General features: G+C 43.9%; 1 protein-coding gene across 3 annotated transcripts in view; it reads right to left on the bottom strand.

Annotated features, from left to right (window-relative positions):
* NOS1 (nitric oxide synthase 1) overlaps nt 1-26,247 on the bottom strand; it is a 135,568-nt gene extending 109,321 nt beyond the window's left edge. For 2 of the 3 annotated variants that reach the window (XM_042441771.1, XM_042441768.1), the window contains exons 1-3: nt 26,110-26,247; nt 22,217-22,361; nt 5,523-5,641 (exon numbers count right to left, since the gene is read on the bottom strand). The gene's annotated coding sequence lies outside the window, so the exon portion shown is untranslated. The remainder of the gene's footprint in view (nt 1-5,522; nt 5,642-22,216; nt 22,362-26,109) is intronic. The other variant, XM_042441770.1, reaches the window with a different exon arrangement.
* Between the last annotated feature and the right edge of the window lie 901 nt (nt 26,248-27,148).

The following is a 27,148-nucleotide window of genomic DNA, read 5'->3' as shown; positions in this document are numbered from 1 at the left end:
ATTAATTTGCCTGTCACCAAACCACTCCTTCCAGAGAGACCTTGCCATTGTTTTGGATGAAAAATAAAATTAAATTCTGCTCTTGTTCAGCTAGGAACACAGACATAAACCCACCAATTTCACCGCATGAGGATCAGAAGAGAGAGGGCCACACTTCTTTAATAGTATTTAAGGACTGACAACTGGGTCCCAATCTTGCAAATGCTTCTTTTTGTTGCGGCACCAGAGCTGTTGGAGCCACAACATCCATTCCCAAAATTCCACAGCATGACACCATGGCAGTTAAAGTGTGGTCAACCTGGATTGTTTTTGCAGTGTGGACGTAGCCATAGAAAGGTGTCTTAGGGCCCTTACAGACAGGCCAAAATAAAGCTGCTTTGGGTCACTTTGGAGGTATGCTGTTTAAATGATGCATGCGTCCTAAGAGGCCGGAAGCTGTGCCAAAGCTGTGGTTGAGTCCTTTGGATGGCTGGAAGTTTTGATGGGTTATGTAAAAAATCACTCTGTTTTTCAAAACTTTTTTGTAAGGCCTGAGATTTTTAGGGATGTTCTAGAGACTGCAAGAAGGGGGATGTACTTTCCTCATCTGGTCTGCACTGATTCTACTCTCCAGGGTGTTCAGACAGAGATCTTTCCCAGCCTTCCCTGGAGACTCTGGGGATTGAACCAGGGAATGCTGGCATACAAAGCAGAGGCGGTTCTACCACTGAGCCCATCTGGTTGGATCCTTGTGGAAAAGGACTAAAAAAAGGGATGTCCAGGTCCAATTAAGCATAATTAAAGCAAGGTCTTCCTGAACTCTGATGTATTCCTGTATCTCCTTTTCTGCTCCTCATGCCAAGTTTAGTACTGAACAACACAAGCCAAGGAGGAAGAAAATGCAATAGGACAGACCCTCTGGACCTGACATTCAAGAGGCATGCAGATGTGGGGGAGGATGCGGGAGAATGAGGAGAAATTTGAGCTGGATGTTTTCTCTGTCATTCTGAATACCAGCAGAAATGTACCATTTCCGAAGGAAGGACACACTAGAATGGATCTGCAGAAAGCCATTACATCAAGAGCTGGTAGCAAGATCCTTTATGACAGAAATGTCTCCTGTCCCCAGATGTGCGTGTTTAGTCATCTGTAGGCTTTAATGAGGCAGTTTTCAGTCTTTGGGGGAGTAGATTATCTGCCGCTTAGAATCATACACTTTTAGAACTGGATTGTTATCTTCAGGTCATCTAGTTCAACCTTTTGCTCAATGGGAAAGTCTCTAGCTACTGCATCTCTGACAGCTGGCCAATAACCATCTTAAATATGTCTGGCAAAGGAGAGCCCATCACTTCCCGAGACAATCTGTTATCACTGTTGAAGAACTCCTACCATTACGATGTACAGTCGGTCCTTCTTATCCACAGATTGTCTTAGTGAAAGAGAGAGAGAGAGAGAATAGAAAGAGCCCCTCGGTCTATTACACCCAATAAAAATGCTAGACCTCTGCTTACAGAGGTGATCTGAAATCTGAGCTAGAAAATCAGTTAGTTTGACCTGACCAAAAGCAGCTTCCTATGTTCCAACCACATTTTCATAGTCATGAATGCTAGACTCTTGAATTCCAAATTTCTCATGCCAACTATAGTAGACCCACTGAATCAATGGTACTTTGATTAATCTTGATTTACTACGTTCCCACTAATTAAATGGATCTACTCCAATTAAGGCTAACAACTGAATTTAGACAATAAATTACATTCTACAAGGGTAGTGTGTTCTACTTTACACAGAATGGTCCTTTAAAAAAACTATTGAAGGAAATTCTTGTGTTTCAAGGGCTATTCAGTCCAAGATTGATTTAATGGTGGCAACAACTATTACTATTTATTATTATTATTATTATTATTATTATTATTATTATTATTATGCATTTATAGCCTGCCTATTCCCCAACAATGGGAAACAGCAGCCAAAGAACCCCAAGAAGGGACAACAACAGCTTTGAAATTGCCTATATGCAAAACCTGGAGAAATGTAGTACAGCGTGCCTGCGCTATATGCAGGTGTGCTATACATGGCTTTATCCTTACGCAGAAGGTTCAGCCACCAGAAATAAAATGGCGCTCACGCCCGTGGCGCACATCCCATGTCAAACGTGGGAATGTTCCCCCATTAAAACAAATGGGGTTTGAGAATACGTGTTTTTCCCCATACGCAGAGGGGGTCCGGAACGGATCCCCCACGTATGGGAAGGGCTCAATGCATATTCCTATTTAAATTACTCTAATTTATTTTTAAAATGTGTATCTATAACTATAAATTATAGTGTAAGCAAATCTATGTCATCCTTTGTCCTCATTTTGGTGAAACATTTGGTTTTTGCTGGCCCTTGGCTATGCTTTTGTTGCTAATCTGCAAAATGCCCAGCACTGTATTTGCCTTCTGTTTAAAACACCTTAGGGCCTTACTAAGACGATACTGATTCTGCATTTGTCAACCAATAAGCAGTGACCATATGCATTTCACTACTACTTGAGAAGCAAGAATATGGCAAATAAAAGAGTGCTTAAATGCACATACTCTGAAAGCGTGGGGCCTAGTTCTCACTGCACGATTAAGCAGAGTGAAGCAGCTACCTCTGGCAGGAATTGTTAGTTATTAATTTATTGTTGATATATTTTCTACTGCTGGGGAGGGGGGGTGGCATATGAGATTTTCTGCCTCAGGCACCAAAATAACTGCATTGACTTTGGATGCTGTTCACCTTGACTTGGGCAATGGGTTGCTCCTTTGCTTCAGGCAGCAATACATCTTGAGCCAGGTGTCAAACTGGTAATATTGCACTTCAGAGTACAGGTTGTTTTCCTTGCACACAGACACCTAACATGTGAGGAAGAGGAGTTATAGTCTACCTTTCTTACCTTGATGCTCATTTTCTATCTACGAGGATTGATTTATTTTTATAGCGTCACGTATTCAGTCATTTACCTCCTTTTCACCCCATCAAAATCTGGTGCAACACAGCCCAGGAACAGTTTTTATTTTATTGTCCTTTAATTTTGTAGCACATCACTAAAAACTAAGCCCAGGATTGCAACCTCATTAGTGCACATGGCTTTAGCTAAGTCACATTTTTATCCTGGAAGTTGTGAGGTACTGGAAGAGCTTATGTGTTTGTGCTTCTCGGTGAAAAATTACATAGTGTTACTTGTATTTGACATTTTTTTGCAATGACTAGGTCACAACTAAATGCCCAAGATAACTTCATTCCTTTTCCAATGTCACTATTTTTTAGTTATTTTTATAGCTGCAGGAGTCTGTAGGCTCACGAGGATGTGGATGTTTTTGTTAAAACAGGCATCCAATGTAGTTACTCTTGAATAACAAGAAAGAGTTGTCCTTTGAAAAAAATGTAACTATAATGGTAAGTACTTTGGGGCTACAACTGTGACAACAACTCCAACTAACTATTTTTAAAGTAACATTGGAAGTTCTGTTTCCAAGCACATCTTTCACAGCAATGAAAGTCTGAGCATTTATATGGATGGATGGAAATAATTAGTAACTTTGCCAGCCTGAGTAGGGGTGCGGCTACACTGTAGAAATCATGCACCTTGACACTACTTTAACTGCAATGGCTCCATCTTACAGAGTCCTGGGATTTGGAGTTTCGTGAGGGACCAGCACTCTTTGGCAGAGGCCTTGTAAAACTGCAAATTCCAATATTCCATAGGAGGGCAAAGTGGTGTCAAGCTGCATGATTTCTATAGCGTAGATGCACCCTTAGCTGGACAGACAGGTTATCCTGTAATGGGTCAGCTGTTTCTGCATTACAGAGGCCTGTGCTTTGGTAGCTCAGCAGAGGCTTCTGTTAGGAATTCTTCACTTTCAACCTGACTACACATATGCATGTTACACAGTCACTCCAGGACTAGCAGGTTCAAGATGGATGATGGGTCACCACAGAAAGTGCTTGTGCGCTCATGCCAGCTTCTGTACTCAGCTAGCCACAGCAGCCTGAGCCATGCAGAAGCTCCTTTGATCTCTGATGCAATCGAGATTGACAGCTCTTCAGAGACAGCTTTCTTTTCTCTATATATTCCCAGTGGCCAAGAACATTTAGTCTGGCCGGGAAAGGGAAATTATATTACAGAATTATGGTCCATTTGCTGGGTCCCACTGGAAGTTCTGCAATAATCACCAACCTCCTAACGCTATTAAGTCAGCGCCTGAATTTTATGATTTCAGTGCAGTTGTCTCTCCCCCCCCCCCCCCCCCCCCCAGCTTTTGGTACACCAGGCTCGAGAGACAAAAATACAGAATCCTCAAGAGCAGAGGTTGTATAAGGTTATAGGCAACGAGGGACGAGGGGAAATGTGTGGTCTGTAAGTGTGTGTGGTGTAGTGGTTAGAGTGATGGACTAGGACTTACAGGGCCTAGTTTCCAGGGAGTGATAGAACTCCCTGAAGGGCCTTGGGCCAGTCACATTCTCTGAGCCTGAGAGGGCTTTTGTGATGGCATTTTTCCCAACAGCGTGAGCCCCATCCCCTAAACTGGAGCTGTTGTTGATATAGCTGACCATACCTAAACATAGTTTTCCAAGGGTGAAAACTGTCATGCATTTCTTTGTCACACAGAACATTTTAAGAGAAAAGAGAAGATGGGAAGGTGGAACAGCCAGGACAATGTAGATAGGAGCCCACAGGACATCTTGTTCAGGAACCACTCAATCCTGGAAGTGCCACTAAGAACACCTTGTTAACATTTTGCCAGTATACATCTAGAGCTGTCATTCTCCAGGGTTCAGTTTCCTGCTCGAGGTCTCTATAGAAGATCTCAGAGTGAATGGATGGTTCTTCTCCCCAGTGTACATCCATGTCAAGACATATATAACAGGATACAAGACAGCACACAGCCTCCCGAGTCAAACCCTCCAAGAGCTGGTATCTTTGGAAGCATAAATAATCTATTGTTATGTTTTCCATCTTGAACCAAGAGAACAAACACTGCCTCGGCTTTTTAGAACACTGCTAGAAATGGCGGCACAAATACATGAAATGAAATACAAAATTACAGGATTCGATAGGATATGGAAATCATCTAGTTTAACCTCAAGCAGAGCCTTGAGCAATGCCAGCATGCGACTATGTGTAGTACAGTGCTTACATTACCAAGAGAGGAAAAGAAGGGGACCTGGCTCTTTTAATCTTTGTGATTTCTCCGTTAGCATCTGTTATGGGAGGGAGTTAGAAGGTGGGGATGTCATTCATAACCACCAACTTCTTCTCTCCTAATCTGGAGAAGAGGAGCCAGTGATCCTGGGCATGGGAATTGGGGTATTCCAAGCACAGAGTGTTCCAATTTTTGTCTGTAAAATGTCAGTGGATATTTATCTGATTCTTGAGCTTTGACAAGGAGTGGCCACATTCCCTTTAAAGTGTCAGCAGATGTGCAATGTGTACACATACACATACAAAATTAATTCCCCTGGCATAATTTATATGGATGACTTCTCTCCATCATTGCCTTTTCTTTCTACTCACCATTTTTCAGTTCTTATGAAAATTCTCATGTCCCTACTGTGAATGCAGGTCCATCCGTTGCTTCTGTATCCTTCTTTGTTTTCTATAAGTCTTATCGTTGTACTTGCCCCTTTCAGAAGCTGCAAACATGCAAACAAACAAAGCTCAGTCTATTCAAGTCTCTTTATAAAGCATCTTTTCCCAAGCCTTTAATAATTGTGATCATGCTTCAGCAAATTCTTTCTTGTCACCTCCAGCAAACTAATAACAAATGTCTCGAGTTCTGGACAATGGCTAACATTTTCCTTCTTTTAAAACTCCATTGTTATTAGCCTGTCCATTAGCTTCCATTAGCCTCTAGCTTTCTTATTGCAGCAAGTAACTCAGACTTAGGAAGAGACAGTCAAAAAGAGCCAGCTTCCTGGCAGACTGGGGCATGTGGCTTTCAAACAGCACCATGCTCCCAGTCTGCCGGGAAGCCACACGGCCAACCACATGTGCGGCAGATCCATGGCGTTTCAGCAGCGCGTCGTTTACACACACTGTATTGAAGAAATACTAAAGAAATGTTATGGTGGCGGCAAGGTATCCTTTTGCGCTGGAAAAAGGCCGAGTTGGGGGCGTGATGTATGGTTGTCGCGGCCCCAATCTGGCGAGCAAAGGGGCAGCCAGAAGCTGCACCTTTGGGGTGGTCTGTTTTGCCCCTCAGTTGTGATTGTATTCCAAAGAAACTATGCTCACTAACCTTTCTAATATTGCAGAAGGCTGAATCCGTGTTATGCCTGACACTTTACTACTTCATTACTGTGAGGAAAGATGCACAACGTGCGTTCCTCAAGTTATGCACCTTTCCTCAGCTGTCAACTTTTCCCACATTGTCTACTTTTTAAAACATTGACTCGTCTTGTTTTTAAATCCAGCATTCCATCAAGGTACCTATTAAATGCATCTATTCTACTCATTACCAAAACATCAATACAGGTACCCTCTCTGGATCTTTCAGTTACAGATCTTACAGTGCCGTATCCCTCCTACCAAATATAAAATCCACACATCCCCATGATTCGTAATGGAAGGAAAGGTCATCTTTAAATACTTCTCATTACTTATACTGATGTAGGAGAGCCCAGTTGCTTTAAAAAACAAAAACAAAGGCATGTCCTTCAGTCTCAGTGTAGCTGATTTAAATTTGCCCTATTGATTTATCAACTGCAGGAGCAGCTTTCCAAACTTTTAATAATCAGGGGACACATTAACTTGTTTGCCAAGGATCCTCCCAGTCACCTAGCCATAAAACACCTGCAGTGTTGGGGGGCACAGGATCAATTCAAACGCCAGGGGCCTGACATTCTGTGCAATTCAGACACAGAGAGAAGAAATCTCTAATTAAAATGTCTCATGTCCTACTGGAACAGAAATGACCACAGGAGCATTCCAGAGAAACTATTCAAGGGTCAATTCACACAGGCTACCTGCCAACTTGGAACCACAACAAGGCACCGTGGGCTGTAAAGAAACAAGCTTTTTTAAAATCTGAAGTTGCCAAAAACATTTACTCAAAATGATTTACTTGTCCATAAAGATAAGAAGAGGTTGGCCACGAGGGCTCTGCTGGAAAATATAGTGCTACAGTTAAATATTGTGTGGGACCTCTGTTTTGATTCTACTGCCATTACTTGCAGAAAAGTAATGCTGGGGAGTGGGGGGTTAGTGTAGAAGCAACCCGTCTTCCCCTAAAAGGCTATTCAGGTCATGGAAATGCAACCGTTAAATGGAGGCATCTTTTCTAACCAACTTTTCTCATTCAAAAAGCCTATACGTTTTGACATACCTAGAAGCAGCTGGCTGTCCAACTTTGCAACTAAATAATCCTCCACGGAATGACATTCCAGAATCTTGCTAGGAGTCTGATGCTCCTAAAGGAGGAAAGCAGGAATTTTGGCCATCCAAGATTTGGACTTCAACTTCCATCAGTCCAAAGCAGCAGGCTAATTGTTAAGGATAGCAGAAACTATAGTTCAACATTCAGAGGGTGATGGGTTCCTTTCCCCTACCCAAGAAATTAAGGATGTTTTATTTGTTACACTGGTATCCTGCACCCCCTCCCCCCCATTTGTTTGAGTTCACATACCCAAAGAGAGCTGTACTTAATATATATCTTGTATCAACAATTTAGGTTTCTTTTGCTGAGGTATAACTGTAATATCCTTTCAGCGCTACATATCAGTTCCATTTCAAACTGGAAAAAAACTGATTCAGCACAACTGTTTGAATGAACATTTTATTTTAATAAAGGATGTATGCAAGTCTGAGAGCCAAGGCAACTTATCATATTTTGTCTTGACTACTTGTACATTTCACTGATTGAGATGCAAGAAATGTTGTGAAACAGAAACAGGCTTAGCAGTGCGTTCATATGTCAGACTATTTCTCTGAACACTGGCATTTGTCAATGCTTGTCTCCTTAGAAATATAACTAGAACTTCGTATCCATATTTAGCCATCGATGGCTGCATCCGTACTGTAGAAACAATCCAGTTTGACGCCACTTTAGCTGCCACGGCTTAATGCTACAAAATTTTGGGAATTTTTGTTGTGGCACCAGAGCTCTCTGGCAGAGAGGGCTTAGTGTCTCGACAATTCCCAAAATTCCACAGCACTGAGCCATGGCAGTTAAAGTGGTGTCAAACTGGATTATTTCTGCAGTGTGGATGCAGTCTAACATGACTGACTGCAGTACTGCAGCCAAGACAACTATGAATAAACATAGATAGATAAGACAGATGAAAGAGAGAGGGAAGGGGAAGAGAAAGAGAAAGAGAGAGATACATGGGTGAGTGGAAAAAAATATTCCACCAAACAAAAAAGCATCAGAAAGTTTTTCTACAAATTGTCCACCCGACATCTCTGCCAACTCACCATGTCTATTCCTATAAAACCTTACAAGATAGGTTCAGCTGAGAAGTACAACATTTAATGTTGCGTTTGAGTGGGTATCTGAATCTGAATCCAGGTCTTCCCACTCCCAGTCCCACTATCACTCATTTTCTCTGCATGTTTTGCCAAACCAGGTAAGGAGATGCAATAAAGTTCACTGGGTTTTTTTTTGCTGTTGTTGCTGGAGGATGTGTGTGTGTGTGTTTGTTTAAAAGAGAGCCTGCCTCATCTCATGGTTTGAAATATGCCTGCTGTTCTGATTCTCTTCTCTGGGAAATTGGATTTATTGTTTCAGTGGCCTAATCCCATTGTGTCCAATCCTGCTTCCCTTTAATTTATGGTTTCAGGTTGGTATTAATTGATGGATTGCAGAGGTTTTGAGAGGGGCTAAATTGGTTTAAAAATAGCAAAGCAAAGGAGGTACAGATGAAAGAATAGATGATGGGGGGGAGCAGAGGCTTTCTGGACAAATCACCTGAGTTAAATCTGCTTTCCTGGAGGAATCTGGGAACCTGTTACTCCTTTAGCACCAGGTCTATAAAATATCCTGGTAGTGCTCTTGCAGTTAAACCAGTCTTGAAAAAGGATGGCTCAGTCAGTGAGGGAGGAACAGTGACTGTGTCTACTCCTGCAATCCTTCCCCTATTCTGGGTGATTCTAAAACATGGGTCCCCAGATGCTCTTGGACCGCCCAGAATCTCCAACTAGTAGGGTCAGTTAAGAAAGACTCTTTGAGAGCTGAATGGCTAACTAGCTGAGTAAAACAGCACTCGAGTAAAATGATAATCACATGGAATAACTTAACTGAGGAAGCCAGCCACAGATGCTGGCAAAGCGTCAGGAATAAACTCTCCTAGAACACAGCCACAGAGCCCGAAAAACCCACACAAATCTATAGTTTAAAGCTGTTTTTGAAAATTATCTCCAGCACTACAAATCAGGCCTGGCAATGGATAGACAGCCAACAAGAAATGCAATGAGATAGGAGTAACTGGCTCCATAAGAATAGTAAAAGATCTCTGATAGATAGGCCCTTTGAGCATATCTACTCCTGTATTCTGTTCATTGCCCCAGTTTTCTAGAAAGGAAGTTAGATGGTTATAAAAAGAGTACTTCTTCTCTGTTGTAGCACCATGTTTGTTTGGTGCCCTCTCCAAAGAAAGCTCATGGGATGCCTATGTTCTTAACTTTTCAGGGACACTATAAATATAGCTGTTGGTATTTTATTCCTTTATATCCTGACCTCTTCTAAACAAAGGACTCAAGGTGGCTTACAAAACATGGAAATCAATACTGAGTAAAAGACATGCGAAAAAAATATCAGTAAAATATATAAAGGATATTTTAAAATGCATCTAAACAATCTGTAGAATTAAAATCATTTAAGAACACACTGTGTGCGTATGTGCCTTTGCCTGTCAATCCATGATGTCCCTATGAATTCCATAGCGTTTTCTTGGGTATGGAATCCTCAGAGGTGGTTTTGTTAGTTCCTTCCTCTGAAATAGAACCTACAGCACCTGGTATTCCTTAGGGGTCCACCATCTAAGTCCTAACCAGGGCTGACCCTGCTGAGCTTCCAAGAATAGATGGGCTCCGGTGCCTTCAGGCAGAATTTGAAAATCAGCACAACAGATCCCCATTAAAAACAGTGCAGTCAATTCCTAAAAAGCCTATTCGAGTATAATTTTTTTTTGACTTGCCAGTGGGCCAGCAAAGAGAGATAAAAAATCTTTTTTGTCTACTAGGAATTTTAAGACGTTAGATTCTATGGCTGTTTTTCTAAATCTTCCTGTGTTGCTGGTTCTCTATTATACTGTATGCTTTTTACTATATTATATTGTATTATATTCCTTTAGCCATTTGTAATTTGCTCAGAGAACTCTTTCTAGTCCCCTCAAGAGAGAGGCAGATTTGGTGAGCACATGTGAGATAGAGTCTGCTCAGTGACTGCTCCAGGCTGCAGATTTTCCTTCCAAGGGAGGTAAGGCTGTCCCCCTTTCTAGTCTCCTGTTTAGGCAGGCTTTCAGAAACTAACCAGCTGCAAAAGACAGAGCACGTAATAAGAGGATGCTGCATGATTAAATAACAAATAAATATACAGGGCTAGGGAACCTTTTGCCCTTCAAATATTAGGCACTTGAACACCAAAAGCGCTAGCCAGCATGGCCAGTATTAAAGGGCTAGGAGAAGTAGAGTCCACAAACTTCTGGAGAGCCAAAGGTTCCCCATCTCTAATCTACTAGATTGCAAAAAAGGTACATACTAGAAATTTCCCACAAGTTATGGGAAGGGAAGGAGGCAGAGTAGGCCAGCTCTCCTTGTTGACTGAATAGTGGAGTCTGTAAAGCTCCAGTAATTTCTTCAGAGCTACCTGATGTTTAACTGTCAACTAAATTTCACCAGTTGCAGGAAAATATAAGTTCAGTGGAGAGGTCAATATATTTGAAACCTGCCACTGCCCATTTCCCATTGGGATGTAATCATTATAAAAAGGGGGACTTATTTCATGCACAGTTATGCATGTCATGGGAAACGCTTTGCTTTACCGATCTCTCACAAATATGCTACTCAGCCTCCTGCAATATTGCTAGCAACAACGCAGAGGGTTGGAAGCAAGGAGGAGGTGTTTATACTCTGGATGCCTTCTGATAGTATGTTCAGGATAGTGAGGCTACAGTAAAGGCTTCAGGAATTAAAGATAATTAAGCACTTTGGCCCTATATAAGAATAGCAAGATACACCTAAATCTTAAACATATTATTATTATTTTATATATATTTATATATTTGAAGTACCGATTACTGTAGTGCAAATTTCATTCCATTGGCTTGGCATTAAGATCAAATTTAAAAGCATACTATGGGCAGCAAAAACTTGCCCACGTTTTGGAAAAGTAAACTTGATGAGGTGGTTATTTATGCACTGGCAATGAAGAGGACAAACTAGGACTAACATTTGCCTCTTGTAATTTACATCAACAGATGAACATTTGAAAATAATGGCTGATAGTTAAAAAGAAAGTGATCTGGATCCAGATTTAGGAGTGTGCAACATGTCTGTCAGAAGTGAATTTCTTTACTTCCTCTTCATGGCAGCTCCTCCATACGCCTGAAAATGTTAGAGAGGTCCAGGGCCCCTGACTGAATGGGATGAGCTGCAGGAATCACTGACATTTGGGTGGAAGGATTTTCTGTGAGCAGAACCTGAACCCAGCTTCTGATATGGCACCATAGTGGAGAAGACGGTGAGCAGTTTTCCTGTGTGGTTGCTGCTCAGTCTGCTATCCAGGTGGTGCTAACTGTTAAGGAGCACCTTAAAAGCTCCTCAGTCCTCCTTTCCTTGGGCTCCACTGCTTTCAAGAAGAGTTAGAACATCTTTCTGTCCAATACAACAGAGGAAAGATTTCAGTTTGAAGGTGTCCTTTATTGTACTGCATTTGTCTGACTGATTTGTAGTGTAATGTATTTTACTGCACGGTACAGTAGCTTTCTTCTCTTATTTTTAAGAGCTCTTTTATTAGGCATTTCAAGGATGTACAAGATCTTATCTTGCCACAAGACAACTATCTTGGAGGTCCCGCTGAAATTCCCCAGACTTGCAGCAGGGGAAATGTGTGTGTGTGTGTGTTTAAAAGAGGATAATGATTGTAATAGCTGGCAATTAAATATGCCATGAATAGCACATTTCATGGTGCGCTAAGTTCTGCAATGCAGAGGAGAGAACTTTTTGAAAGCTAGTGAGAGCCCCTCTCTTCTTCCATGGCAGACGCAAGCCGCTCCAGACAGATCCATGCAATGTTTGCCGACAGCATGTCAGTCACAAGCAAATTCACTGCGAGAGCCACATCCAATGGGGAAGATTAGAAAGAGAAACATTTACATGTGACACAGAGCCAAAGGAGGAGAGCGCCTTTGCAGCCCCTTCCAGGGAAGAAGGTGTACGAGGGGGAGAGAAAGGGGGCTGCTAAGAATAAACTACAGCTCCCTGATCAAGTGTCGTAAGTCAGGGAGATTCGTGATGGTGTCTGGCCAAAGCCATCTGCTTTCATCGCATAGCATGTTGTGCCAAGGCAGGAAACAAAGATAGTTTGACTGCTTGGAAATAAGGAGAGACAAAGATGACCTACCGTCCATCTCAAGGCATATTTCTGTTCTGCTGGAGGCCCACAGGTTCCCTATCCCAAATTTTTATCTGAGTAGCACTATTTAGTCTAAACAGCAGCACTAAAGACAGCAGATGGAATGTCTCAGCTAAGACACACAGAGGTGGGGGAGACGAAAGAGCAGAAATGGGCATAAATAGGAAGATAGAGAGATTAAGGGTTTAAAGCAAGAGTGGGGAACCTTCTTTCACTCAAGGACTGAATTCAACTTCTGCGAAGCTCTGAGAAGCTCTCAGGGACCACATTCCAGAGACAGGCAGGCAAAAGGGTAGAACCAAAAATACCAGCTCATTTTAGCTTAAAAGTCTTACTACCTTATTACCTGTAAGTAAACCTCAGGGGAGGGATTTCAACCTTTTTAGAATAGGAAAACACAGAAAAACATGAGTGAGTATGGATAACAACTATGGTATCATGGGGAATGGGGCAGATTTGGATTTCCGGACAGCCAGATTCCCAGACCTCAGGCTACCCAGGGTTTGAAGTTCCACACTCCTGGTTCAGAGGCACAAATAAACAGAAGCAATCAGTTCAGATTTGTAAAATGTTGCTCAATTGAACATGAGTAGAAAATAAGAGCTCAGAAAGAAAAACTTAGTTGTACATTGCACATGAACTGTTTGTTTTTTAAGAAAAGCAATCTAATTTTAAAATTTATATCAAGTTATGCTGGCACATGAAGCAGAAATTCCAAAGGTACCATCTCTAGCAGTAAGAATACAGTACTGTAATACATTCAATAACTGAACAAGTTGCTGCCTTTTCATGACACCCAAAATTAACTGCTCGCATCAACTATTGCATTGTGTCAAACAGCAGTGCTGGCTTTGAAGGCAGGCTCTTACAGCAGGGTCTCAAAGACATTCCCAGGAGGATGCAAGAGGTAAGAGAAAGAAGTTGCTTTTTTTGTGGGATAATGGCACAGATCGAGACCCAAGAGGACCAGATGGGCATGACAGTCCTGCCTGCTCCTTCCTCAGCCAAAAGCAGTTCCATAGACAAGAGGATAAAAAGCCTTGGGCATTTTGGAACAGTGAAGGCACCAATCTGTTGGGCTGCTGCATATAACAGCAATGCCAAGTGGCTGTCAGCACTCTGCCTGCTCAGGCTCCAGTGATGTTAAATGGTGCTGGGTGACAACTGGCTTTTAGAGATTTCAGAGTTATAAGGTGGAGTCTTCCATCCGCCTAGCTGGGAGTAAGGCACGCTGAAATCAATGGGACTTACTTCTGAGTAATTACATAGAGGATTGCACTGTTAGTAGTCATCAACAAAGCTTTGGAGCTACCACCATCTCTCTACCCCTACAATGAATTTTTTTTTCAAATCCAGGCAAAAACTTTCAACTAGTACATAAAACTCCACTCTACAGAGCCCTGATCAGTTGCAACCCAGAGACTGCATTTTGTTTTGCAAAAAACCAGAAACCTGGCTTAGTTTTCTTGCTTTTTAGGCAGAGCTGCAGCAGACAGGAGAGTAGGAATGAGTGTATGTTTGTGATTCATCTTTCTATTTCGCAGGGACTGCATACCAAAGATCACAAGTAGGAGACCAGGGGAATACTTAGGAAAATGAGTTAAGATGTTTTGTAGGGAATTTTTCTGTTGTGCAGGTCAGGGGCAGAAGCAGAGGTGGGCTGGGGAGGCTTGCATGGAAAAATTGGGACAGTGGAGGGAAACTGTAGCCATGAGTTGTCTTGATGAGTTTACTTCCAAGTAAAGTAGCACAGGACTGGGCCGCTGCTCACTGTGTTCTTTAAACAGGGGAAGGGGATGGAAAAGTTTTAAAGGGTGGAGGGGAGTCTTAGGCCCCATACCGACAGGCCAAAATAAAGCTGCTTCAGGTTACTTTGGAGGTGTGTTGTTTAAATCATGCATGCATCCTAAGAGTCCGGAAGCTGTGCCAAAGCCAAAGGACTGGAGTGTGGCTTTGGTGTGGCTTCCAGACTCTTAGGACACATGCATGATTTAAACAGCATACCTCCAAAGTGACCTGAAGCAGCTTTATTTTGGCCTGTCTGTATGGAGCCTTAGGAAGCAAGTGCAGGTTGCTACCCCAAGCAAAAAAGCACTAGAATTAGGATCTCTCCCCCATTTTTTACCTTCTCTTAACACACTTACATTTTGTTGTGTTGTCACAAGCTTCTTGGAAGAACTGGGTTCCAAGTCTGTTCAGATTCCAAAGCAGCAGCTAAGATTACAACTATCCAAAATGCATGAATCCCAGACTAGGGAAGCCAAAGACATTTTCTACAGTGTACACTTCTTTCATCCAACATTTCAGAATGAGGCTGGGAGCAGAAAGTGGTGGGTGGGTGGGAACAGATACAGGTGTCCACCTGTCTGTTATCAGTGCTACGTTCTAAGCATGATAACCCCAAGCCACGTTTGTGGCTTCTGAAGGGTAGCTCTGCCAGGAGAATTGCAAGGGCAGAGTCCAACAGTGCTTACACAGGTAAGAGAAAGCACTTGCTTGAGATACTTTGGAGACACTCTATTCACCCATACAGTCACACCTTAACCCCTCAGCTTCTTTGACCTTTGCAGAATGTTAACAAGTTTGCTGATAAAGTTATGAGCAGTGGTATAATAGTGGCAGGGATCTCATTACAGAGATAATTATATCATCTGCTACCCCACTTCAGCTTTCCTGATCCCTTTATGTTTAGTTATAATATCCGCATTACCTAGATGAGTAGGATGGCATTACCTAGATGAGTATCTTGGAAAAACTACTTGAGGGGAGGGATACAACTCCCAAGCTGGGAATTCTGAGAGTTGCAGTCCAAAAAGGTAAGTTTTCCAAGCTCTACCTTTCTCACCCTGACATGTATTAATCATGGATCAAATGAAACTCAAGCAAATGCACTGTCCTAATGGTTAACACAAGCTAAGAACCGGTCACAGCCATTTTGACATTTAAGCTAGTCCTGTGGGGCTGAACATCTTTTAAACACACTTCATGCTTTCGGCTGGCACATTTCTTTCAGGAAACCTGAAAGATTCCAGCAAGGCTGTTAGGCACTAGATGAGCCTACTTGTTAAGTTTCATTTTTCAGATGCTTGCTTTGCATCTCTGGTAACTTTCCAGTTGCCTGGGAATAAACATCTTTAGCACATTGCAAGCACCAAGGAGCCACAGAGAATTTGCACTTAAGGATGTCTTTAATGAGATGGTGGCTGCACAGAGAGAAATGATAACTGGCCAGCATTTGCTCAGATTAAAATGGAATACTGCACATGGAAAGCAAGATTTTTCTGTACTTAGAATATTTTAACCCTTTACAGTTTTGTCTTGCTGTACTGACAACTCCCAGTTTCTTTTAATTTTAAGGGTAAATGCAGGAATCCTCTGTCTTTCGATGTAACATTATCTGTTGACTCTCTTTTTCAACATTTGCAAGTTAAAGACCAATTCCATTAATGTGACAAGGAGTCTGCTCCTTTGTTAGTTCTTCTTGTCTATGGAGGTTTGTTTGGGATCAAGGATGGACATGCACGCTGCTTGCAAAGTGAGGTTATTAATATAATAATATATTAATTATAATTCCCTCACGTTCGGCTTTTTGACCAATTCTGGTTTCTGACAGTGCTGCAGTCCCTAACTTGTCAGGGGCTTCCTGTACCCTTTTAAAAATGGAATCTGATGAGATGCTCAAGAGATGCTATGCTGAATGCCTATTTCTCTACAAGGCAATCAATTCATGTTACTAAGGGCCAAGCAAGATGTGACACTATTCAGGCAACTGCTAAGTGCATGAATGTTTTCTTTTTAAGAAAATGCAGGCTGCCCCTGTCCTGATCTGGACTGAAACCATGGCAGGGTGTTGCACAGTTTCCACAGACTGCACCTTCTTGTCGATTCCCAGACAACTAGCTCTGTCAAATCCACCAATAGCCTGAGAGAAGTGCGACAGCTGTACAACTAATCTACCCAAATTGATGGATATAGGCAAAGAATGGATTTTGTCTCCTGGTCAAAAGGTAAAACAGGCAAGTGAGTCCAGAATTAAGAAAGCAAACACCCTTTGATGGACCCCCTTTGCTGAAAGGCAAACAAAAGTAGCAGGGACCACTACTCAGTTCCTAAAGGACCTCAATCCCAGCAATCAAAAATATTGTTTTCCCCACTTCTCTGAGCAGCATGAAATTGTAGGTACAATGCTACAAACATAAATTACTCTGGACAAGGGTACATGGGGGAAGAGTTCTGCTGTCTTAATAATATTCATTTTAAATAAACCAGGAAAACGTATCTGAAGGAAAAGAAATACCACTAAAAGGCAGAATATCCCCCCAGTGAGCAATTTGGGCAGCTCCACCTCCAAATAGAAACCCTTTGTCTGTCCCCACTACACCACTATAAGCTGGAGGGATATCATCTTCTGCAAACTCTGCTGGGCATCTCACTCAAGAACGCAGAGGGATTCCACAGTGATGCACTTAGGGAATTTTAGACTCTGGACTTAATGGTCTTAGAGGGTTGGGGAGGCTATTTAGATTGTAATGTATATCACTTCACTTACTTCAAATGGTCTGACTGGGGAGTCCTCTTTAAATGGTAATGTGTATTACTTAACTTAAAATGTTCTTAAGAGGTGCCTCTTTAAATGGGTAATGTGTATAACTTCAAATGCACACTGAGAAGAGGGGATGGGGAGGGAACCCTTTAGATAGCAATGTGTATTACTTCACTTACTTCAAAATGTGATCAACCAGCTCTGCTACATTTGTCACAGCCCAGCTCCTTTTCTTGACAAGGCTTGAACTAGTATCCTGCCCTCTCAGGTGCTTGAACCCTTAGGATTCCTTAGGCACAACTAAGGTACCTCTCTCTGTCTTCCTAGCCTGAATCAAAACTACGGGACTTTTCTTCTTCTTCAGATATAGATATGCATATCACATTGTCTATTGCAAGAGGTACCTGGTAGATCAGGGAAGAGGCATCCTCCTTTCAGGTATTTCCTAACCATCCAAAAGATCAGCTGTTGAGAACAATCTATCTTCTTAATATAAAGATTTCTGACAACTTTGGCAAAGTTATTAAACCAAGCCTGCAGCAGTCCAACTGGCTCAATGAATCCTCTTCAGTCCCCAATTCACAAACTAATATTGAGAGAATCTTTAGAAAAACAGCCAGCAAAATGGGACGTCCTGGTAGATCTCTGGGTGATCTGCAGTTCCTGATTTCCAGTATTTGCAACAAAAATATGTAAAATGTGATTTTGGGCTGCATCAATAGAAGTATAGAGTCTAGATCAAGGGAAGTAATAGTGCCACTGTATTCTGCTCTGGTCAGGCCCCACCTGGAATATTGTGTCCAGTTCTGGGCACCACAATTTAAAAAGGATGTGGAGAAACTGGAGCGTGTCCAAAGAAGAGCGACCAAAATGTTGAATGGTCTGGAAACCATGTCCTATGAGGAACGACTTAGGGAGCTGGGAATGTTTAGCCTGGAAAAGAGAAGGTTAAGAGGTGATACAACAGCCCTGTTTAAATACTGTACTTGAAGGGATGTCATATTGAGGAGGGAGCTAGCTTTTTTTTCTGCTGCTCCAGAAACTAGGACCTGGAGCAATGGATGCAGGCTCCAGGAAAAGAGATTCCACCTTGACATTAGGAGGAACTTCCTGAGAGTATGGGCTGTTTGACAGTGGAACAAACTCCCTCGGAGTGTAGTGCAGTCTCCTTCCTTGGAGGTCTTTAAACAGAGACTGGATGGCCATCTGTCAGGGATGCTTTGTTTTGGATTTCCTGCATGGCAGAATGGGTTTGGACTGGATGGCCCTTGCGGTCTCTTTCCCCTCTTTTATTTTGTGGGGGGGGGGGGGGGAGATTTCTACCATGTCAGACTCCTGCCAGAGCCAAACAGTATGAACTGGTATCAGGCAATGTCCAGAGTCCCTATACGTGACCTTTTCCAGCTCTGGTTAATGTAAGGGAAGAACTGTGCATGTCATAATGAGCTTTTTAGAGGAAGAATAGGGTTTTTTAAAAATCAGTGTAAAAAATGGCACAGGAATTCCAATCAGCATTCAAGGTGATATATCTTTATTTCCTACTACCTGAACAAAATGACCGAAGGACTAAAACAGAAAAACTGCCATCAGTGAAGTGCCCTTAGATCAATAGTGGAGATCCCAATTATTCCTACTGTTTTGGAATACATAGCAAAAAAGAAGCGCGTGCATATGCTCTATCCTCTCGCCTTTCTGAAATTCACAGAGGGCTTCTCTTGTCCTTTATCTCTGGGTCGAGGAGCTTCATTTGGGCTTTAAAAAAATAACTCTGGGGATCCATCAAGAGATAAGATCTCCCTCTGTGAATCGCAAAGTGGTATCTATCGATTTTCCTCTCTCCCACAAAAGTGACAGAAGGTAGAAGAGCAACCAAGAGGGTTGTTGTTGTTTTTTGTTATTGTTGTTGTTGTTTTTGGCTGGTCATTTGCTCCTCCAAAGTCAAACTGGCCCAAAGAATTCATATTTATCCACGGACAGCTGGCACACTAATTGACCGTACACTCCTTGAGAGAACTGGGACAGAAGACTTCTGCTGCTCTGCACTCTTTTCTCCCTGATACATGCGCATGATCCGAGCATCTTGGCATTTAGTCAGGATGCTGTCATCTCAATACAGTGCTATTTGCCTTGATCAAGCTCATTTTGATCACCCTCACACTCTCCTCCTTCAGTTAGTGGATACATGCAAGAAAAGGTTCAGGAGCCATCTCCCCAAATTGGCAGCGCCAAGCCTAATTATGTGGTCTCTAGGCAGAACCCGTCCCGCAGGTTATGAAGCAGATGAAGCTTGGCTCAGGAGAGAAATCCAACCTGGAGCAATTTCACACATATTTAGCAACACTTTCCCGAGGCCCTCTCTTGTTGGTGTGCATGTGTCAAAGACAGCAATGGTTTCTGTTAATAAAACAACAGCACTGTTCTGAAGCAGGGCCAGGCATCTTTGGTCGGACAGGAGGCTAAATTTTTACCCTGCACACCCACCAAGGATAACCAGATCCCCAATTGAGAAAAATATTCAAAATAGAGAGGGGAAAAAATGGTTGTTCTCATGGTCCCTTCCAGTTTTTCAATCCAGTTGGGTCATATTTGGGTCCCTCTCCCTGACCTGTTAAAATGCAGAACTGCTACTATGCATCCAATTGCTTTCAGAAGCACAAATGGTTGGAACATGAGACATGACCTTTTCTCTTGTGGCACCCAGGGTTTGGCAGATGTTCTCTAGAAAGTTTTTCTCTTTCTTTTCAACTCCAAATAAGTTTCAGATCCAAGTAAGAGCTTTTTATTTCACTCTGCTTCTAATTGCAGCCCAAAGTTCTGTTTTCTTGTATTTATGCTGAATTGTTTTATGTTGTTCTTGGGTTTTAATTGGAACTGTTTTTAATCAAGGCTCAAAATGGTCTGTGCTTTTAATGATTTTCTATATGTCACTCTGGGTTATTTCACAGAGAAAAATACATCTTTTCAAAAGTCAACTAAAATGGCTTGGGATAAATATTGCCTGAAAAGGAGACAGTATCGTGTAGTGGTTTAAGCAGCTAGTTACACTCTCACAGCCTCAGAGGAAGGCCAGAGCAAATCACCTCTGTCTGATGTCAGCCCTATGTTACTGGAATGCAACTCCCAGCTTTCCTTACTATCGATTATGCTGGCTTAGGGCTGCTGAGAGTTGCCATTTGCAGCAGTTAAGGTCAGAGCTTGAGGAAAGATGTCTGGGGAACTCTGGGAGTTGTTGTCCAAAAAGCTAACTTCTCCAAGCTCTGGCCAAGGCTGGCACAAACCACAAGACAAGTATTATTCAAGTAATGTCAAAAATTTTGAAAAAAGTGCCTCAATGCCTAAAAACTAACCATGTAGGCAAGTCAGTTCACTGATACAGCTGAGATCCATGACACATCAACAAAACTGGGACCACCAGGTACACTCAAAGGGGCATTTTCAGCCAATCGCAGCACTGCACTTTGCACATGTTTCTCAAACACGTCTGCTTTGCATTCATATTTCTCCGTTTTTACGTATACAGTACACTTCAGGGAAAAAGTGTGAAGATGCCTTCAACCAATCATAGCGGCTGTCCCCATTGCCCATAACAAAGTACAAGCTCATTCAGACTTCCTGGGGAATGCCAGAGGCTTCATTTTAATTTTTAAATAAGCCACTCTCTTCGGCAGATTAGATGTTGGTTATTCTTCTCTTCATGCCATTTTTGGCTTATTGTGAAGTCACTTCAAATCAAATCAATTTAGGTAGTTTTTTCTCTCTCTCGCCTTATCCACGAAACCCAAGAGAACTACCAGTATGTGTGTCCAGGTAGAACAAGACACGGTTATGAATGCAAAAGCTGGCACCTGGTATCTTTGCCACTGTCTGTGTTTTCTTTTCGTTCTCCCTAAGCAACGTGGTGGGAAATGAACCGACCATATTTGAAAATTTGAGGGACTTCAAATTACAGTCTGACTGTGATCATCTTCAACAATAATGTTCTAATTTAGAAAGACAGTAAGTGTTTTTGGTTATTCAGTTCTCCCAGAAATCCCCAAAGCAGTAAGGCCAGTGGGAGATAAAGTCCACAAAAGTAGCTTTTCCAAGCTATGTTCAAAAACCAATCTACTGCAAACTACAGAACTACCAATAGGTCTTGATCTACCTTCAGCCCAGTCCTGCCATGAAATATACTACAAATTCCCAAAGTAAGCACGGCCCAAAACCAAATCATAAAAGACTAAAATGCAGCTCAAGTTCATAAAGGACTAAAAAAAGCTTGGGGAAATAGGAAAATATGTCAAAGCCAAGGCTGACAAGATAGCAGAGCTTAGAAATCTTACTGTTTGGACTACAGCTTGGCCAGTGGGCATGCTAGTTCAGCAACTCTGGGAGCTGCAGTTCAAAAAAGTAATACTTCTAAGCTAGGATCCTGAGAAACCGCACCAAACCGTCTCCCAGTTTGACACTTGATCCTGCCCTGAATTCACTTACGGACATGTATCAAGTTTTTTTATTTGCCTTTCACATATTTTGCTTATCTGAAATCCACTCAAAACAGTATACAATATTAAAAGATAATTTAAAAAAATACCATTGGCTAAAGAGAACCAATAAAAACAATACAAAATTGCTGGAGGTTACAATACGTAGTCCAGTTGCAGTAGAGCTCCCATGTGTCTCACCAGCATGGCTGGTGGTCAGGGATCATGGGAGTTGTTTGTAGCCCACATTATTTGGAAGGTACTAGCTTCAAAAAGACAGCAATACACTGACAGCTCCCCTGAGATAAAGTAGTACAGTCTGGGGCAAACTTGTTACTGCAAGGGAAATAGGAAGTAGCTAGATAGGAATAGCTAGATTCCAAAATCAGAAGAGAAGACAGAGGTAGAAATGCCCTTCAGATGCATGAATATTAACCCACCCTACACACACACACATATACACATGCATACACTCACGCATGTCTGTAGTGTCACACCCTTGGTAACTATGAGGTTTGAAACCCTATAGTTCTATCCAATGATTTTGCAGGATCTGCCATATCTTTCATGGCTGTGCATTACACACAAGTGTGGGGCCACCACCAAATAGACCACTGGCATGCCATCTTACCTGTTCTAACAGAGCAGAGGAGATCAGAACATCATCAGTGAAAAAGCAAGAAGGCCTTGGACACTCCCCAAGAGAAGGAAGACAAAGCAGAAGGGTTCAGTAACAGCCTTCTTTCTTCCAGGCAAACTCTTCTACAGCCAATTCCCTAGAAAGTCAAGAAGCAGCAGTTTAATTCCACAGTAACCACTAACAATCTTCACATCAGCATCTCCCTGCCTTGTGTCAACCGCTTACCACAGGGTCCAGTGCTTGCGTGTGGGTGTATCTCTTGATTCACTGGGAAGCTAGCTTCCAGAGAGAATGTTACAGCAGAGGGAAACCAAGCAGGCCTTCTCCATCAGCCACAGCAGGTGCAGCTGCAGGGAGGTTGTTTCCCTCTCCCTAGCGGAGAGAACAACAATTAAGAGCCAACTGCCAGTTCCCTAAAAGGCAAAACATCTAGGTTCTCCCACTGGCCAGGAGACCAAGGGTCAAGAGCAGGTTGCACCCCATCCCTCTCAGGATGAACATTGTAGAAAGGTGAACACCAGCCTGGTCCACACTAGTAGCCAAAGGGGGACACTATAGGGAGCTTGCTTCTTCCCTCCCCACCAGAAAAAAATCTCTGTAACCAAAAATGAGTATGTTTGTCCTGTTCCTACAATCCCTTATTTTGTGCCATGATTTTGGATGGTAAGCCTGAGGGCAGGAACTGTCTTTCTTCTGTGTAGCAATAGCAGCTTCTTTTATATACCACTTTATACCACCTAAGCAGTTTACAACAGTAAGCTATTTGTCCCCAACAAGCTCATTTTAGTGACCTGGGAAGGATGCAAGGAGCATTTTTCAGTTGAAGAGTGAGGGTGAATGTGATTTATAACAGGGCAGAGGAATATTGGGTCCTCCAGATGTTGTTGGACTGCTATTCTCAGCACCTCACAAGTCTCATTATTCCTTAATGAAACTGGTTAGGTTAGTGCTGATGAGAGTCACACATCTGGAAGAGAAATTTCCCCACTTCTCCTTTTAACAATGTCCCCAGTTTTTTTAGCCCACTTAGTCATCTCACTTTCTCCTGATTCACCGTATCTCAAGCTAGAAAGACAGGGAGGGGGATCGTGGGAGGAGGGTGCACTGTTTGTGTGTGTGTGTGGCTGTGTTGATATTTGTCCCGTTCAAACGGAGTTGACATTGTTGGTGGAAACATTACTGCCACAGCCAGTGGGTTTCTACTGGGGTGTGAAAAAGAGAACTCACCCTCCAGTTCACTTGAGCTGGGTTGGGTATCTGTAAGTTAAGGGTAAGTCTGAAATGAGCATTCATCCATTCCCTCGCCTCCGTTAGATCGTAATTGATTCGACTCCCACGAGTACTTCCATTGTTGCGCCTTTTGCTCCTTTGCCAGCAAACGGTATTTACTCCCAATGTAAAACATCAGGGCTGTTTGTTTCTGCTAAAGTCGCATTGTCTCCTTAACAACCCCCCTACGCAGGTTTAGGGAGATGAATCTGACTAGCAAAAGAGGTCTCTGAAGTCCCTGGGATTCCACAGAGAAAGGACTTGAATACACAACTGTTGCCCTGCCAGGAAAACTAAGCTGAGGAATTACAAGACCTGAGCGAAAAGGCCAATTCGCTGCCAGCCAGAGTGACCACAGCAGTGGCTACCTCCTCCACTGTTAGGAAAGAAGCACTAGAGGGCAGTAAGTCTGCCAGCTTCCTAGAGGGGACTGGCACATTTTCTGCAGCGTCCAGCTATCCCAGATGGATAGATCCTGTGGCCTTCCAGATGTTCAGCGAGGGTCCAAGGGTCTAGCCTATGACTGTCCGCTGATCTCAAGGTGGACAAAGTGTAGTCTATAGGCTGCATGCAGTCACCCATGGACACTTTGAAGACGCCCAGGGCCCAAATGCTGGCATTTGTCCATCACTCAGGCTGGTGGGTGATCATTGTGCCAGTCTACGCTGCTTGGCAGTGGCTCTGCAGAGTCTTAAGTTAGACTCTTCTTTCTTTCAAAACAGAGATGCTAGAAGACTTGGATTTAGGGTTGTGACCCCCATGTCCTTAAACATGCCAGGTGTATGCTCCTGGTTCCACTGAACTGTTCGTTTTGAAAACCTGTGCTGAAACACAAAGATATCCAAGTAAAACCTCTAAGAAATGTGGATGTCCCCCATGTATACCACATCCTCAAAAACCAAAGAACAGGTTTGATTCTTTGGGGGATTCTCTAGTGAGACCGAAACTTTCACATTTGCTCAGCCGGTTGCCCTCCTAAGCCTTGGGTAGACCTAAAAATAGAGCAACTGTGGGGACAGTGCAGGCCTTGGTTGGCATGCAGCCCCTGACTCCTTTTTACCCACCCCCCAAACAAGGGCCATCCTCAAGGGAAATGGATCTCCTCCCTCCCCAGGTGAAAGAATAACCCCCACAATGGACAAAGTGGCACCAAAACTCCCTCAAAGAATGGTAGTTTGGCCAGCCACAATATCTAACCTGTTGAGAGATCGTGCAGCACCTTTGAGACTAAGTGAAAGGAAGACTTTGGCAGCAGGAGCTTTAAGTCTGTTAAATGCAAAGATATAGCCATGTTAGTCTGTGGAATCAGTCTGCGGAGAGATCTTGCAGCACTTTTGAGAGCCACAGAATGAAAGAAATAGATGCATCTGAGGAAGGCGACTGAAGTCTATGAAAGCTCCTGCTGCCAACACTTTTCTTTCCCTTTGTGTCTTTTGGGTCACAGGGAGAGGGGCATGAGAGGGGGATGCCCCTGGCATGCTTTCCCACCTGCCAAGTAGGCCACACGCCTGAACATAAGGGTGGCCCAGCTCATTTGGTTTCCTTAGGTCAGTGATGGCGAACCTATGGCACGCGTGCCAGAGGTGGCACTCAGAGCCCTCTCTGTGGGCACATGTGCCATCATCCCAGCACAGAGTTTGACAGAGTTTGTTACTAGAAAGCCAGATGGACATGGCACTTTGCAATAAATAAGTGGGTTTTGGGTTGCAGTTTGGGCACTCGGCCTCGAAAAGGTTCACCATCACTGCCTTATGATAAGAAGAGGATTGCCCTTTGCACATTCTCTGGAGAAACCCTTGTTGAAACAGGAAGAGTGAAAAGAAAACGGGGGGGGGGAATAACATAAAAATAGTTTTGGGGGGCTCTGTGGCTGTGTTCTGGGAGAGTGTCTTCCTGGCATTTTGGATGGCAGCAGCATCCGTGGCTGGCATCTGCAGAGATGCTGGCAGTGGAAGAGAGTGGGTGGTATACAAACACAGGCTGCCCTCCCACTGGAGACTGAGAAGCCGGTTGGGCAGAGCTTTAACTCCTGGTCTGGCTCCAGCTCTGGAATTCTGGGAGTTTGGCTTTGTGGTGGGGTCCAGAGCTCAAGGCTTGACATCCTTGTTGGCCCAGGCCTGGAATTCTGGGATATGGCGTTTGTGGTGGGGTCCAGAGCTCAAGGCTTGACTCCTTGTCTGGCTCCAGGCTCTGGAATTCTGGGAGTTGGAGTTTGTGGTGGGTCGCTCCGCTCTGGACCCACCACAAACTCCAACTCCCAGAATTCCAGAGCCTGGAGCCAGCTACGGCGAAAGCGCTGCCAAACCGGCTTCTCTCTGCAGCGCGGATGCAGCCCAGACCGCGAGGTCCAGAAGGAAGGCGGGCAAAAGGGCTCCCAGGACGGAGCCAAGCTGCCCAAAGAGCGCCCAACTCCCGCTCTCTCGTCCTCGCCCGCCTTCCTTCTCTTCCCTGAGGAGGAGATTGGTTTTCCTTCCCTCCCCCAGAAAGCCCGAAGGAAGGGGCTCCTCCGGAGGGTAGTCTCTCGCTGCCCTGCTCCGGCCCAAGCGGCTCCCCGTCGTGGGGCGAGGGAGGAGGAGGGCAGAGATAGACAGAAGGCGCCCCCTCAGCTTGCCTACCTCCCTCCGCCTGGCTGCTCCGGGGCTCCCTCCTCCGCGCCCTTTTTCCCTCGGCGCAACTCGGCCCCGCCGCCGCCGCCTCCTTCTTCTTCTTGCCGAGCCTCGGCGGGCGGCTTCGGGGCTGACCTTTTCCGCCGGGGCGCTCATTGGCGGGCCTCGAGGCCCACGCCAGGCCCGCCTCAAGGCGGCAAGAGCGGGCCTCCGAGGCGAGGAGGAGCCCCTCAGGCTTAGGAAGAGGTCTCCCCCCGAAGGCCCTGAGGAAGCCCCTTCCTTCCAGTGAGCCTCAAAGGGGCTGCAAGATCTCTCGATAGCATCATCATCATCATCATCATTATTAGTATTCTCTCCAAATGTCTCTGAGGATGGAGACTGAAGCTTAGGAACTTCTTTCTTTCAGTCACTCTCCAAAGGGGCTACAAGGCCTCTCCACAGACTTCCTCTGAGGCTGAGAGAGTGTGACTTGCCTAAAGGGCACCCAGTGGGTTTCTATGGCCGAGCTAGGACTTGAACCCAGCTCCCCAGGGTCATAATCCGGCGCTCAAACCACTAGGGAGGGAGGTCTGGCATGCATGGCAGACTGGGGTTGGACTGGATGGCCCTCGGGGTCTCTTCCGACCCTATTGAGTTTATCACACTGAGGCTAACTTTGGCATTAGAGAGAGATTAAAGCACATTGAAAGCATCCCACAAATAAAGTGGAAATGGCAAGGAATGGCGCAAATGATTGTCACGCCATCGCGCAAAGAAAGTGATATCGGAAATGCATTGTCGCTGAAGTCCCCAAAGTAAAAGGATGCGCGTTAATGCTTCTTTGTGGCCACTTGCAGGGAGTGCACCAAGTCCCCAACAACCGACCTGCCTGCCCATCGTCCAACCCCACGCAGTGGACTATGTGGGAGCCTCATGGGCTGTGGAGTGGGAGGGAGAGCAAAGCCTGGGCCTTTCACTTCTAGTCTTGCACGGTGCGCGTACCACTTGCCATACCATTGATCTCGCTCCTGAGGTAGGCTGATGCTGGAATAATATCATCCCACTGAAT

The sequence above is a fragment of the Sceloporus undulatus genome, chromosome 10 (genome assembly GCF_019175285.1).
Source record: "Sceloporus undulatus isolate JIND9_A2432 ecotype Alabama chromosome 10, SceUnd_v1.1, whole genome shotgun sequence".
NCBI lineage: Eukaryota > Metazoa > Chordata > Lepidosauria > Squamata > Phrynosomatidae > Sceloporus > Sceloporus undulatus.
Note: the sequence above shows the minus strand (reverse complement) of the source record. Positions and strands in the feature narration are given on the sequence as shown.